This window comes from Mastomys coucha, unplaced genomic scaffold, assembly GCF_008632895.1.
Source record: "Mastomys coucha isolate ucsf_1 unplaced genomic scaffold, UCSF_Mcou_1 pScaffold3, whole genome shotgun sequence".
Lineage (NCBI taxonomy): Eukaryota > Metazoa > Chordata > Mammalia > Rodentia > Muridae > Mastomys > Mastomys coucha.
In genome coordinates this window covers 34,451,672-34,463,614 of record NW_022196909.1, presented here as the reverse complement: position 1 = coordinate 34,463,614, position 11,943 = coordinate 34,451,672, and the positions used below count along the sequence as shown (strand labels likewise).

Genomic DNA, 11,943 nt, shown 5'->3' with positions numbered 1-11,943 from the left:
TCTCTCTCTCTCTCCCTCCCCTTTGAACAGAATCTGATTAATCACCGTGCCAGAAAATGTCAGCTCCGTGGGGACCCGGAGAGCGTGTGTAGTTTTCGGAAATAAACCACATGGCTGAAATCGACGCCATTCCTGCAGCTGAGCCCGACTGAAGGCCATTGTCCTTATCTGGCTATCTGGAGCTGATCAATGTGTGCCTCGGCCCACCAGCTCCCCCCGACACACACACACTTTACCAGGTGTTTCCAATTTTATGCTCGGTTGAAAGCCCATAACTGGGGTTGCTTCCTGCTGACGAGGAGCCAAATAATGGCTTAGCCACAAAAGGACTGCTAAAGCCTCCTGCCTAGACATTTTCTGTGAGCGGTGCGTGCTTTAGGGCCAGATTTCTGCATAGGTCACTTGGCCTCTTATGGTCCACTCCTTGTGCTAAATTCAAAAATGTCAACTTGCGCCCCGTGTCCCACAACTGCTGTCGGTTCGAAACTGTGACACTCGGCTTCCCCTTTCACCTTTGACCCCAGCTTTGGATATGCACCCCCTGCCTGGCTTTGAGTCATTTGCACTTACGCCCTAAACCACTATGCTCTGTGTAACATGAGGCTCGGCTGAGTCCTCGCCTGCGCCTGCGCTAACTGGTCCCCTGGTCCCAGCGGCTGCCTGCTTCTCTTCTCCTCTGCCTAAGGAAGACTGATGATGCATTTCACAATCCTCCCAAGGCTTCACCGTCATTGATGTGACCCAATAGAAAACTCTGCATAGAGCAGGGTGAGCATTCTTACAGGGACAGACGTATGGCTAGCGCGTCTCCGAGAACCTATGGAAATGACTGCAGGAACTGCGAAGGTAGACAGGAAGAGCAGTGACAACACAGAGCAACCGGAAGATGGAAACAAACACATGGATCTGAAGCCTCTTCTACAAGGAAGGGGGGTGCTGGCCATTGAATCCCCGTGGAGAATAAAATGTGTTTGGCTCTCTGCTGTCTGTGACTTATGTTAAAAATGGAAATGCAACCCACTAAGGGAACTAGACGGTTGTGCCTGAAATTCCACTGAAATGATCCTCATGCTTTTCTGCCCAAAGTTCAAAGTGGTTTTTGTTTTGTTTTGATTTTGGGTTTTTCTTTTTTGTTTTCTTTTTTTCGTTGTTTGTTTGTTTTGGGGTCTTTTTGTGTTTTTGTTTTTGCGACGTCTTCTGGTGTGAACATATTGATTTGTGTGAGGGGCTTTCTTTGTAAAGAACAGCATTTATGAACCAAGGGGACTGTGCCTGTTTCTGCTGATAAAACAGAAGGATGTGGTCACATAAGCATTCCATATGTCACCATCACTTTAAAAAGTTGTATGATCCCAGCACTTGGGAGGCAGAGGCAGGTGGATTTCTGAGTTCGAGGCTAGCCTGGTCTACAGAGTGAGTTCCAGGACAGCCAGGGCTACACAGAGAAACCCTGTCTCAAAAAAAAAAAAAAAAAAAGTTGTATGATTTAAATAAAATTCTTTCATCAGGCAGTGGTGGTACACACCTTTAATCCCAGCACTTGGGAGGCAGAGACAGGTGAATTTCTGAGATTGAGGCCAGCCTGGTCTACAGAGTGAGTTCCAGAACAGCCATGGCTATACAGAGAAACCCTGTCTCAAAAAAAAAAAAAAAATCCTTTCTCTCTTGTGTGTGTTACATGGGTGTGTGCATGCCTACATGTATGTAGGCACACATCTGTATACACCCATACAGGGGACACCTTATTCATGGAAAGAGAACTCCCTCATTCAACCCAGGGGTCCATAATTTAGCTACTCTAGCTGGCAGGCTTGCTTCTGGAATCTTCCATCTCCCGCTAAATGCTGGGGTTACAGATGAGCTTCCGCATCCACATGGCAATTCCATAGCTGCCCGGGAACCCTATTCCTCACATGTGTATAGTCAGCACTTTAACCTCTGAGCCATCTCCCCAGCCCCTAAAAGAGATTCTTACTGAAGAAACTGGATACTTGATAAACGGTGGACATCCACAAACCCTGGGTACCACCTCTGCACACAAACCCTGGACCATTCTAAGGTCGACGTGGACAAACTCTCCTGGGACGGCATTAGAAGGCAGCTGTGGAAGGCTCGTGTTCAGGCAATGAAAGGCCTTTTCTTCTCAGCTTTCTCTTCCTCCACTGCCATTGCTCGTCCTCATCTTAGTGGCAAAATCTAATAGGTCACAAATTTCAGAAAAGAAGAATCTTCTAGGCTAAAAAAAAAAAAGGAGAAAACTGTCTCCAAGGATGGGCCTTGGGATGTTGATACACCACTCCAGGTCAGTCTGGCTAGTAGGTAAATTGGAGCAAAACCACACTGCATGGTACTATGAAACTGGCAATGGAGAAAGTAGCATGTTGGGTTGGGGGTGGCGAGGTGGAGGGGAAGGACCATCTAAGTGGCTGGCTGAATAAGGTCTTAGGTTTGTGGCTGGAAAGAAAGGAGCTATTGGCAATAGTTATATACATGTTGAAACTGTCAACGAACACATGACTTAATAAGTCAAATTATTATTGTGATACTGAGAATTAAAATACGACCTAAATACTTTGTTTTCCCTCTAGTAATCTGATCTAACATTAATTCCTTTGATGGAGCCTCTACCCTTGCATGAGAAATTATGGGCAGGATTGGCTGTCTAAATGAACATAATCTACATATGCAAATAGAACAGTTTTTGTTTGGCCAAAAAAAAAAAAAACTTTGAAGACTCTGGTATCATTGTCAAAATTCATCCTGAAACAAGACAGATTTTAAAGATATTTTTCTCCATCAGAAACCACATAAAATTTTCAACTGAGATTCTTAATATTAATATCCCAGCTATGAGTTAGAAAAATCTCAGAAAGATCAATGGACATTCTTCTCTGTGCTGAAAAAAAAAAAGACACAAAGCACTATAGGAAATTACTACCCAAGCTCTTTCAGTCACAGAGAAAACCTATTGGGGTAGAGTGAACCTGTTTTTATTGTGTGTGTGTGTGTGTGTGTGTGTGTGTGTGTGTGCATACATGCATGCATGTGTGTACATGTATGCATATGTGTGTATGTATGTATATGTGTTGTGCGTGTGTATGTGTTTGTATACACGTGAGTCCTCCCACTTTGTGTCCAACTTTGACAAGGATCCTCGGGGGTTTGAACTCATATCCTTGTGTTTGCATGATAAGAGCTTTTACCCACTGAGCCATCTCAGAGGCATGCTAGGAAAAAGATAGACAATACATGTAACCCTACTATGTGCCCCAAGCTGAGGTCATTACCAAAGACGTTATACCTTGGCTCTGTCCTTGGTAATTGCTGTTCCTCTGAGATCAAGATATACCCAGGCTTTGTCAAATTGGTACCACAAAAGGTACTTGACCATGAACTTGGTTCTTGATGTTTAAGCTGTGACTCTGGACAGCAATTTAACTGTCCCACCACCAGGAAAAAGTAGAACGCCCATATCACAGGAGGTGTGGTGCGAGCCCAGGGAAGCCGAGCTGGGGAATGCATTCTGTGAGTTCAATTATTCTCCACAATAGATGTGAGATCTCTCTCTATCTTTGTATCAAGGGGAACTAGGCCAGACTGCCTGGTGTTGGGTTGAGGGAAACAGGCCAAATGGATTAAACTCCTTCTGGTACAACAGAGAGAGAAAGGATATTTGAATCTTAAAAGTTGAGGAAATAAAATGTCATGTGAGCAGGCCCAAAATGTATAGAATCTTCCAGAAACACTGTTACAGGGCAATATGCGAAACAAGGAATTCTCTATCCTTTATTCATGTAAAATATCCATAATGAACAGTCTTGAGGAAATTGAATATATTCTTCTACACACAGTGGCAGAAAAATTAGAGGGGCTTTGAATTTATTTCCCTCAGTCTACAATGGATATATTTCATCCATTTTTGTCACAACACTATCACATGTGCCTCCAAAGAAGGACTTCGTCACATTGCCAGTACATTAGAGCCATAGGCAGAGAAGACAGCAGCCACTCTAATGCAGGCGACTAGAACAGACTCCCTGACACTCTCTCCCTCTGTACATCGGGTCCCTTTGGTGGTGTGCTTCATCAGGCATTCTTTGGATTCTGCGGTGACTCATGAAAATGTCAGGGGCGATTACTCCAGATTGCTGTGACAAAACAGTTCTGTCTAACACGCTCCCCCACATAAGAGCCGCAAACAAGAAGGCATTGTGGGAAGAAGGGAGGACTCTTTGTGAAGAGGTTGAGAAACGGTTTACCCAGCTTCATCCCAGCGCCAGTTAATATCAGCAATAGTCGACTTTCAAGAAAGCCATGTTAGTGGTGAGAAAGAACTGAGCTCCACACAGGAGAGAGAGAGAGAAAGAGAGAGAGAGAGAGAGAGAGAGAGAGAGAGAGAGAGAGAGATAGGGGAGGGAGGGGGAAGCAGGGGGAGGGAGGGAGAGAAAGAGAGGAGAAAGGGAGAGAGGGAGAGAGAATAGCCATTATGAGAAAGGTTCTTTTTGAAAAGCGTGCTTATGGGAGACATTGCCATTGGGAGTGTCCTCTGCCCTGCACACCACAAATCTCATCCTAGAGATTACCGTTAACAATTCCCAGTGTTATCCCCTCAAACTATTTTCTGACCATACGTATTCATGTTCATGATGATTCTGTTATTATTGTCCACTCATTAGATAAGGTCTCACACAGTAGCCCAGGCTGACCTGGATCTCAGCTATCCAAGCTATTAAATTCGTAGTGATCCTCCTGTTCAAACTTGTAAGGGCTGGGATGACAAGCCCGCGTTACCATGCCTGGTCAGGGTTCGTGATGCATTTGTGTATGTATGTCCATAATATACATATGACATATGTGATAACATAAACATGCATATCATAGATAATACTTGTCTATATAATACATCTCATATATAATAATGCTCTGTCTAGATGTCGTTCATGGAAGCACATAGGTACTGAGGCTGCTGATACAACGTGACTGCTAAAGCAGTTGTCTTTACAAAGAAGAGCAGAAACAAATGCTAATTACCTTATAAACCTATGCCTGTCAGCTCCGATGGAAAGCTGGGAACCACCTGTTTTATGTTCCCGATGGGGGTTTTAAAAATGGGTTTTTAAATGCCAGGGGAGGGTGAGTCCAGTGGCCCTGGGACACTTTGGTGCAGATGTGAGAGTCCAGAATTCCTTCCACGTGCTTCAGACAACTTTTATCAGAACGGTGACGCTCCATCATCACCATGTTCATTTCTGTATACTTTGAAAGCACCTCCGTTCCTAACCAAAATGGCATGAAACCTGGGAATGGCAGCTGAGAGGCTTCTAAGCAGGAACCTGTCACCTGTCGGTCTGGGCACGCTGTGCAGCCATGTGCGGGAGGCAGCTTTGAGTTTTAGAAATCTGTACAAATCGCACAAAAGTCGGTGACTCTGGCGGTGCAAGAGAACACCAACTCAGAGACCGGATTACTCAACAAAGCCAAGAACGCACTGAGCAGAAGGCATGGCCCCTGCAAATCTGATCTAACAGAGGGAGCTGATCACCCCAGACAGCACCCAGGAACCCCCCAGCTGCCCCGAAGAACAGTGTGGAAGATCTGGCTTGTCACATTGATGTCGATCCCACTCATCCTCTTATGACACAGAAAGCCACCAAGGGTGCTCTGAAGTGGAGAATGCAAAATGGCGGATAAAAAGGGGGTGGGGGTGGGCACTAGGTCGCACACATACACACACACCTGTCTGTTTTCCAATCTCACAATGCGAACAACTAATTTGCGTGGTACTTATTCTATGGAGTTTGAATCGTACCCATTGGCTTGCATGGGGACAAAACTGTCACCTCAGAGGACTATAAACAACAGTAGGCTTATCCTGTAGAGTGAAGAGTCGCACGTGTCTCACTTGGCCTGATCTATTGCTACGTTACACCGGATGATTCGTTGCTTGGGGGTAATAATGTCCCACAAAGAAGTTCAGCAGTCCCCCAGGCCTCTGGGGGTGCATGACTCCAGTGCCTCTCCTAGCTTTTTCATCACAGGCAGCACCCCGATTGTCTCCAGCTCTTTCCAATTGTCCACAAAGTTAGGGCATCTGCTGGGAACCATGGCCCTTTACCGACTGAGCCTTGGTTAATGAAGTAAGTGGCTAGGATAGTTCAGAGACTATTGATTACACAGCAATGTCACCACCAACACCTCTTACAACAACGCCAGAACGCTCACCCGACAGGGACATGGTATGCGAGTGTCATGATCAGTAGGCCACCTGTTAAAGGCAGGATGACATGCACACTGTGATCCGAGGACACTCATGGCCACGTCATGTCAGGCACAGACAGCATCGGAGAACCACAAGGCAGGGAACGCAGAAATAACGGGGGTGGGGTGAAGGAGTGGGAGGGGCTTCGGAGAGGTGGGGCAATGAACCACAGGATTACAGAAGCTGCATCCCAATGCCCTGGAAACAGCATCACACAGAGACCAGATTGGCAATGCTGTCACTAGGCCTGGGGATACTTTTCCCAAGCAGAAGCTTTCAAAAAGCTCCGGAACGTCGGATCACAAAATGTTCCCAAATGCCGAGTCACAAGTGTGATGGTGAGCAGTGGCGGGCGGCGGCCGAGAGCTGGAGGATTTATTGCTTTCCCAGGTGCACAGGGTGGGTGAGGCTGCTACTTGCTAACACATTCCTGCAGCACCCAAACACGTCCGAGGACGCCCGTTTGATGCAGCTTCTTTTGGAAAAATAAAAGTGATGTTCAGTGAACTGCTATTGAGCTGTGCATGCACACACACACACATGCACCAGATTGTGCAAAAAACAAAAACAAAAAACAAAAAACAAAAAAACAGACCGTGCTGGGTCCATTCCTCTCCTGTCAGAAGCGAAAACTGTGAACGCAAACACAAACATACTGCTGTACATTCTGATGACGCCATCTTTCATTTCCTTTTCTTCTCCTTTTTAGATGGGGGTCTCGTGTATCCCAGGTTGGCCTTGAACTTCCTGGGCAGTGTAGGATGATCCTGAACCACTACTACTACTTTTTTTTTAAAGCATTTATTTATTTTATGTATATGTGAGTGCATCGTACCTATCTTCAGACACACCAGAAGAGGTCTTCGAATCCCCATTACAGATGGTTGTGAGCCACCATGTGGTTGCTGGGACTTGAACTCAGGACCTCTGAAAGATCAGTCAGTGCTCTTAATTAACCACTGAGCCATCTCTCCGTCCCCAGTCCTGAACTCCTAATCCTCCTGCCTCTCCTGTGCTAGGATAGAGGTTGGCATCACCATACCTTATTTACATGGTGTTAGAACCTGAGCCCGGGTCTTCACGTGAACTAGGGAGTCACTCTACCACCTGAGCTATATCCCCATCCCACAATCTTCATTCTAAACAGGTGGGTTTGGGGGTAGGGAATCGTGCCGAACACGTTGGTTTAAAGTTTCTAGTCACACGTTTGCCAGTCTTGGTCTCCGTTAGATATTGGCACCTTTTGGTGTTATCCACAGACAAATGCTTCCTCGTTCCTTTCCAAACACATCTAGAAAAGTATCAGGCATTTCTGAAGTTCTTGCTCAGCAGCCTCAGAATTCACTGCAGGCACTAATATTTTTGGATAGGGAGTGGGTGGACGCGTGGGATGGAGGGAATTCTCAAAAGGAGGTAAATTGAAGCTGGCATTTAAAAGGAATTGGGATTCCCCCATCCCACCTCCTGCCTCTGAAGAGAGAAGAGAACAAGACTGGCATCTTATGAAAGTCCCCCACGTGTCTGACTTTGGGACCTGCCACCCACACCAAGACAGAAACCAGTTTTGATGTCCAGACCATGGTCTCTGCACAATAGAGTGTTCAGTGCCAATGATTTAACAGAAGATAGTGGGATCAGTTGTGTTTTATAAAAAAGAAAGAAAGAAAGAAAGAAAGAAAGAGAGAGAGAAAGAAAGAAAGAGAGAAAGAAAGAGAGAGAGAGAGAAAGAACCAGGATATGTTTGTAGAGGTGCAGTATGGTGAAGTGGGAGGGGCGCCTATGAGGGCCTATGCTGAGGCATCCCTTCCCCCTGAGGGACCAGCCATATGAAAGATGTGGTATGGAATAGAGTTTATTTAGGGCATGGGGAGAGGAATTAAGGGAGTAGAGGCAGAGTAAGGCAGAGAGAGAGAGAGAGAGAGAGAGAGAGAGAGAGAGAGAGAGAGAGAGAGAGAGAGAGCGCAAGAGGAGTGGGAGAGGCAGGCCAGGAACTCATGTAGTGGGGAGGGGAATGGGGATAGAAAGGACAGAGAGGGTAAGAGGGTAGGTAAGAAAGTAAGAGAGTGAGGAAGGGGGTGATCAGCACCTTTTATAGTAAGTCAGGCATACCTAGCTATTGCCAGGTAACTGTGGGGCAGAGCCTAGAAGGAATGCTAAGAGGATCTGCCTGTTTAAACTGGTCCATGAAAGGAGGTTCCGGAATGGGACATCTGTGTCTCATACATCATGGCCCACTGCGGTGACAGTGGGAGCCAAAGGATAGGGAGGCCAGTTCTGGGTAGGTTTCTCTCGAGATGGGACCTCTGGTGAGAGATCGTCAGCACCCGGCAGCTGTCAAGGCCTTTCTGAGGAAATCAATTTTTTTACCCCATTGTTCTTAGTGCATAATAAAATTGTCATGAGCTGGGCTGGCTTATGTCTAGAGAATAATTGTTTTACATCTTTCTCAAGCATTTTATTTTATTTTGCGTGTAGTCAAAATTATGTGGTCAAAGGCAGACGTGTGTGAGAATCAGAGCCCCAATACAGTCCCCCTAGTGATGGTATTTGTAAGAGAACTAGAGATTTTAGGGTCTCCTCAAACCTGGTGGAGGGTCCTTTAACCACACAATTCCCTCCTCACACACTAACAATAACACCATCTGGGTGCGGCAGAACAGACAGAAGCTCTGGGGCAGGTGAAGAGGGGAGGGGCCTTGCCAATCAGTCCTGCACACCAGGCCAAATGCATTCCCAGCTTAGCAAAACTACAAAGCCGTTTGGAACACTCTGTGTGTGTGTATGTGTGTGTGTGTGTGTGTGTGTGTGTGTGTGTGTGTATACACGTGTCCGTGTGTGTGCTGGGGTTGTGGTTAGGAATGAATACACAGAGATTAAGTGTCAACGGCACCCTTAACAACAAATGGCTGTTAGAAATCCCAGTAAGTCATACAGTGAGTGGGGGTGAGGGGAAGCACAGTGTATGTACATGTATGTCTCTGTGTTTCAGTGCTATGCAAATATATGTGTATACATATATATATTTGTATATGTACATGTATACATATATATTTGTATATATATGTATACATATACATATGTATACATATATATGTGTATATATGTGTGTGTGTGTGTGTGTGTTAGCACTCAAGGAAAACGGTGATCTCCCATAATGTAGGGCAGTGCATTAAATCCATGCCAGCCTAAACCTCCCCAGGGAAATAGACAATTTTTTATTTTGTTTTTTAAAAAAAATGTAAATAAAAACCATTAGTATAAGAAAAAAAAACCCGCAATTACAGAAATCACAGCCATGAGCCAACCTTAACAGTTAATGACAGCTTTCTGTCTTGTATGGGAAAAGGCGTGTTGCTTTGAGGTGTATAAAAAAAAAAAAAACCAAACACTCCAATCTAGAGGAGAGACTCGTTCTACAGCCTTCCAGTGGGAAACTTACAAAGCAGCCCTGGGGGACGGTGGGGGAACCTCAAGTGGGAAACTTACAAAGCAGCCCCGGTGGGGGACCTCAAGCAGCCTCCTGCCACGAAGCCTGCAGAGCCACTCAGAACCAAACCCAATCTTATCACAGCAGGTCGGTCTTCATCCTGCAGCAGAGAACTAGCTGGGCTCAGCAGCCTGGGCTCCAGGGCTCCACCCCTGAGATGTGGTTCTTTCCGCTACTGAGCAGGTCACCCTAGGCTCGCAGACCTAAATCAGACTTTGGGGAAGGTTTAAAGGCATCAATTCTTTACTGGGCTCACGTTTCCAGTTCCTCCCCCCCAATTGGTGTCTGAACTGTGAGATTTAGCCCAGATTGTTGGCATCCCTTCTAGGCTCCGCCCCCACAGTTACCTGGCAACAGCCAGGTGTACCTGACTCAGTACAAAGGGGGGGGGGCGCTTGCCCCTCCTCACTCTCTTCTTTCTTTCTTGCCTTCTTACCGTCTTCCTCCTCTGTCACCTTTTCTCCCCACCCCCTCTCCCCATCTCCAAGTGCTCATGGCCAGCCTCTTTCTCTCTGTCTGTCCCTCTGTCCCTCTGTCCTCCCTCTCCGTCTCTCTCTCTCTCTCTCTCTCTCTCTCCCTCTCTCTCTCTCTCTCTCTCCCTGATTTCAAGTATCCCAGTCTTTATAAGTAGCAGAGGGTGACTTTGATCTTCTGATCACTACCTTTGCAGTTCTGGGAGTTAGGGACTTGTGCCCCTGAGCCTAGCTTACACAGTGTGGGGTCTGAGCAGAGAGCTTCATACAGGCTTGCAAGCATTTTCTTTATTTTTTTTTCTTTTTTGGGGGGGCGGGCAGTGGGGATTCAAGACAGGATTTCTCTGTATAGCCCTGGCTGTCCTGGAACTCACTCTGTAGACCAGGCTGGCCTCAAACTCAAAAATCCGCCTGCCTCTGCCTCCCAAGTGCTGGGATTAAAGGCATGTGTGCAAGCATTTTCTTAAACGAGTCACACCCCTTTCTTGGTTCCCCCCCCCCCATCACCTCCTCTCTCACCTCAATGAAAATGTAAAACTGTAGGCCTGCCCCATCCTCTTTTAGGTATACCTTTGTACTTTAGGTATTAAAGTAATATGCCACTGTAGGATTGCCTCCACCCATGGACCAATATTGTCTCTGTGAGGGACAATCCTTGTCTCTCCCACCCACCCTCCCCAAGGATGTGTGATATAGAATAGAAAACACTCTGCCTAGCCAAGTAAAGAAAACAACAGGCAGCCAAGCAATTACAGCCTCTCTTATTATCACTAAGTAGAGTGGAGGGCAGAGTGTTATAACAATGGGCTCCCTTGCTCTGTCATCCCCACCGCATGTGGCTAATCAGTATTTGCAGTTTATCCAATGGAACAGAGATGGCCCATGGGGGTAAATGCAGCTTCTGGAAGCTTCTGCAGGAAGAGATTGCTGAATCAACTGCCAGATCCGGAACCTCAGATAAACGTATTCATTTGTTTTACCATTGTCGAAATAGAGACATGAAGAATCCAGGTCGTCCCTATGTGAATTTGGCTCCTTTATCTCCTTGCTTTAATATCTGTGCTGTGTTTTATAAAAAAAAGAAAAGAAAAGAAAAGAAAAGGAAGGCCAGGGATATGTTTGGTGGAGGCGTGGAATGGTGTGAGGGAAGGGGGTGCCTCTGCAGGTCCTCTTCCCTCTTCCCTTCCCCCTGAGTTACCAGCCATAAGACAGTAGAGTATAGAGTTTATTTAGGGCATGGGGAGGGGAGTTGAGAGAAAGGCAGAGGGAGGGAGAGAGAGAGAGACAGAGACAGAGGGAGGGATGGAGAGAGAGAGAGGGAGGGAGGGAGAGAGAGAGAGACAGAGAGAGAGAAGAGAGAGACAGAGAGAGAGAGGGAGAGAGAGAGAGAGGGAGAGAGAAAGAAAGAGGAGTAGAGTCCAGCCATGAGCATGTAGAGGAGGGAGGGGAATGGGGAGAAAGGGGAAGAGTGTAAGGGAACAAGAGTAGAAGAAAAGAGAAGAGAGGGAGGAGGGGGCAAGCAGCCCCTTTTATAGCGAGTCAGGCACATCTGGCTTTTTGCCAGGTAACTGCGGGGTGGTGCCGAGACTAAATGCCTGTAAAAAGTGTTCTAAGTGACAGCTAATAGTAAAATAACAGGTTGGGAGCAGGAGATCTGGCCCATAGTCCAGTACATAAGACACTCTCTAAAAATATTTTAAGATTTAAAAATCTTTTAAACCTCA

General features: G+C 46.3%; 1 protein-coding gene and 1 long non-coding RNA gene across 5 annotated transcripts in view; both read right to left on the bottom strand.

The window, feature by feature from the left end:
- Positions 1–11,943, bottom strand: part of Ank3 (ankyrin 3) — a 642,120-nt gene that overhangs the window by 459,189 nt on the left and 170,988 nt on the right. The window lies entirely within an intron of this gene.
- Positions 10,961–11,943, bottom strand: part of LOC116074823 — a 2,953-nt gene continuing 1,970 nt past the window's right edge. The window contains exon 2 of the long non-coding RNA XR_004112297.1: positions 10,961–11,281. This is a non-coding gene — a long non-coding RNA (uncharacterized LOC116074823). The remainder of the gene's footprint in view (positions 11,282–11,943) is intronic.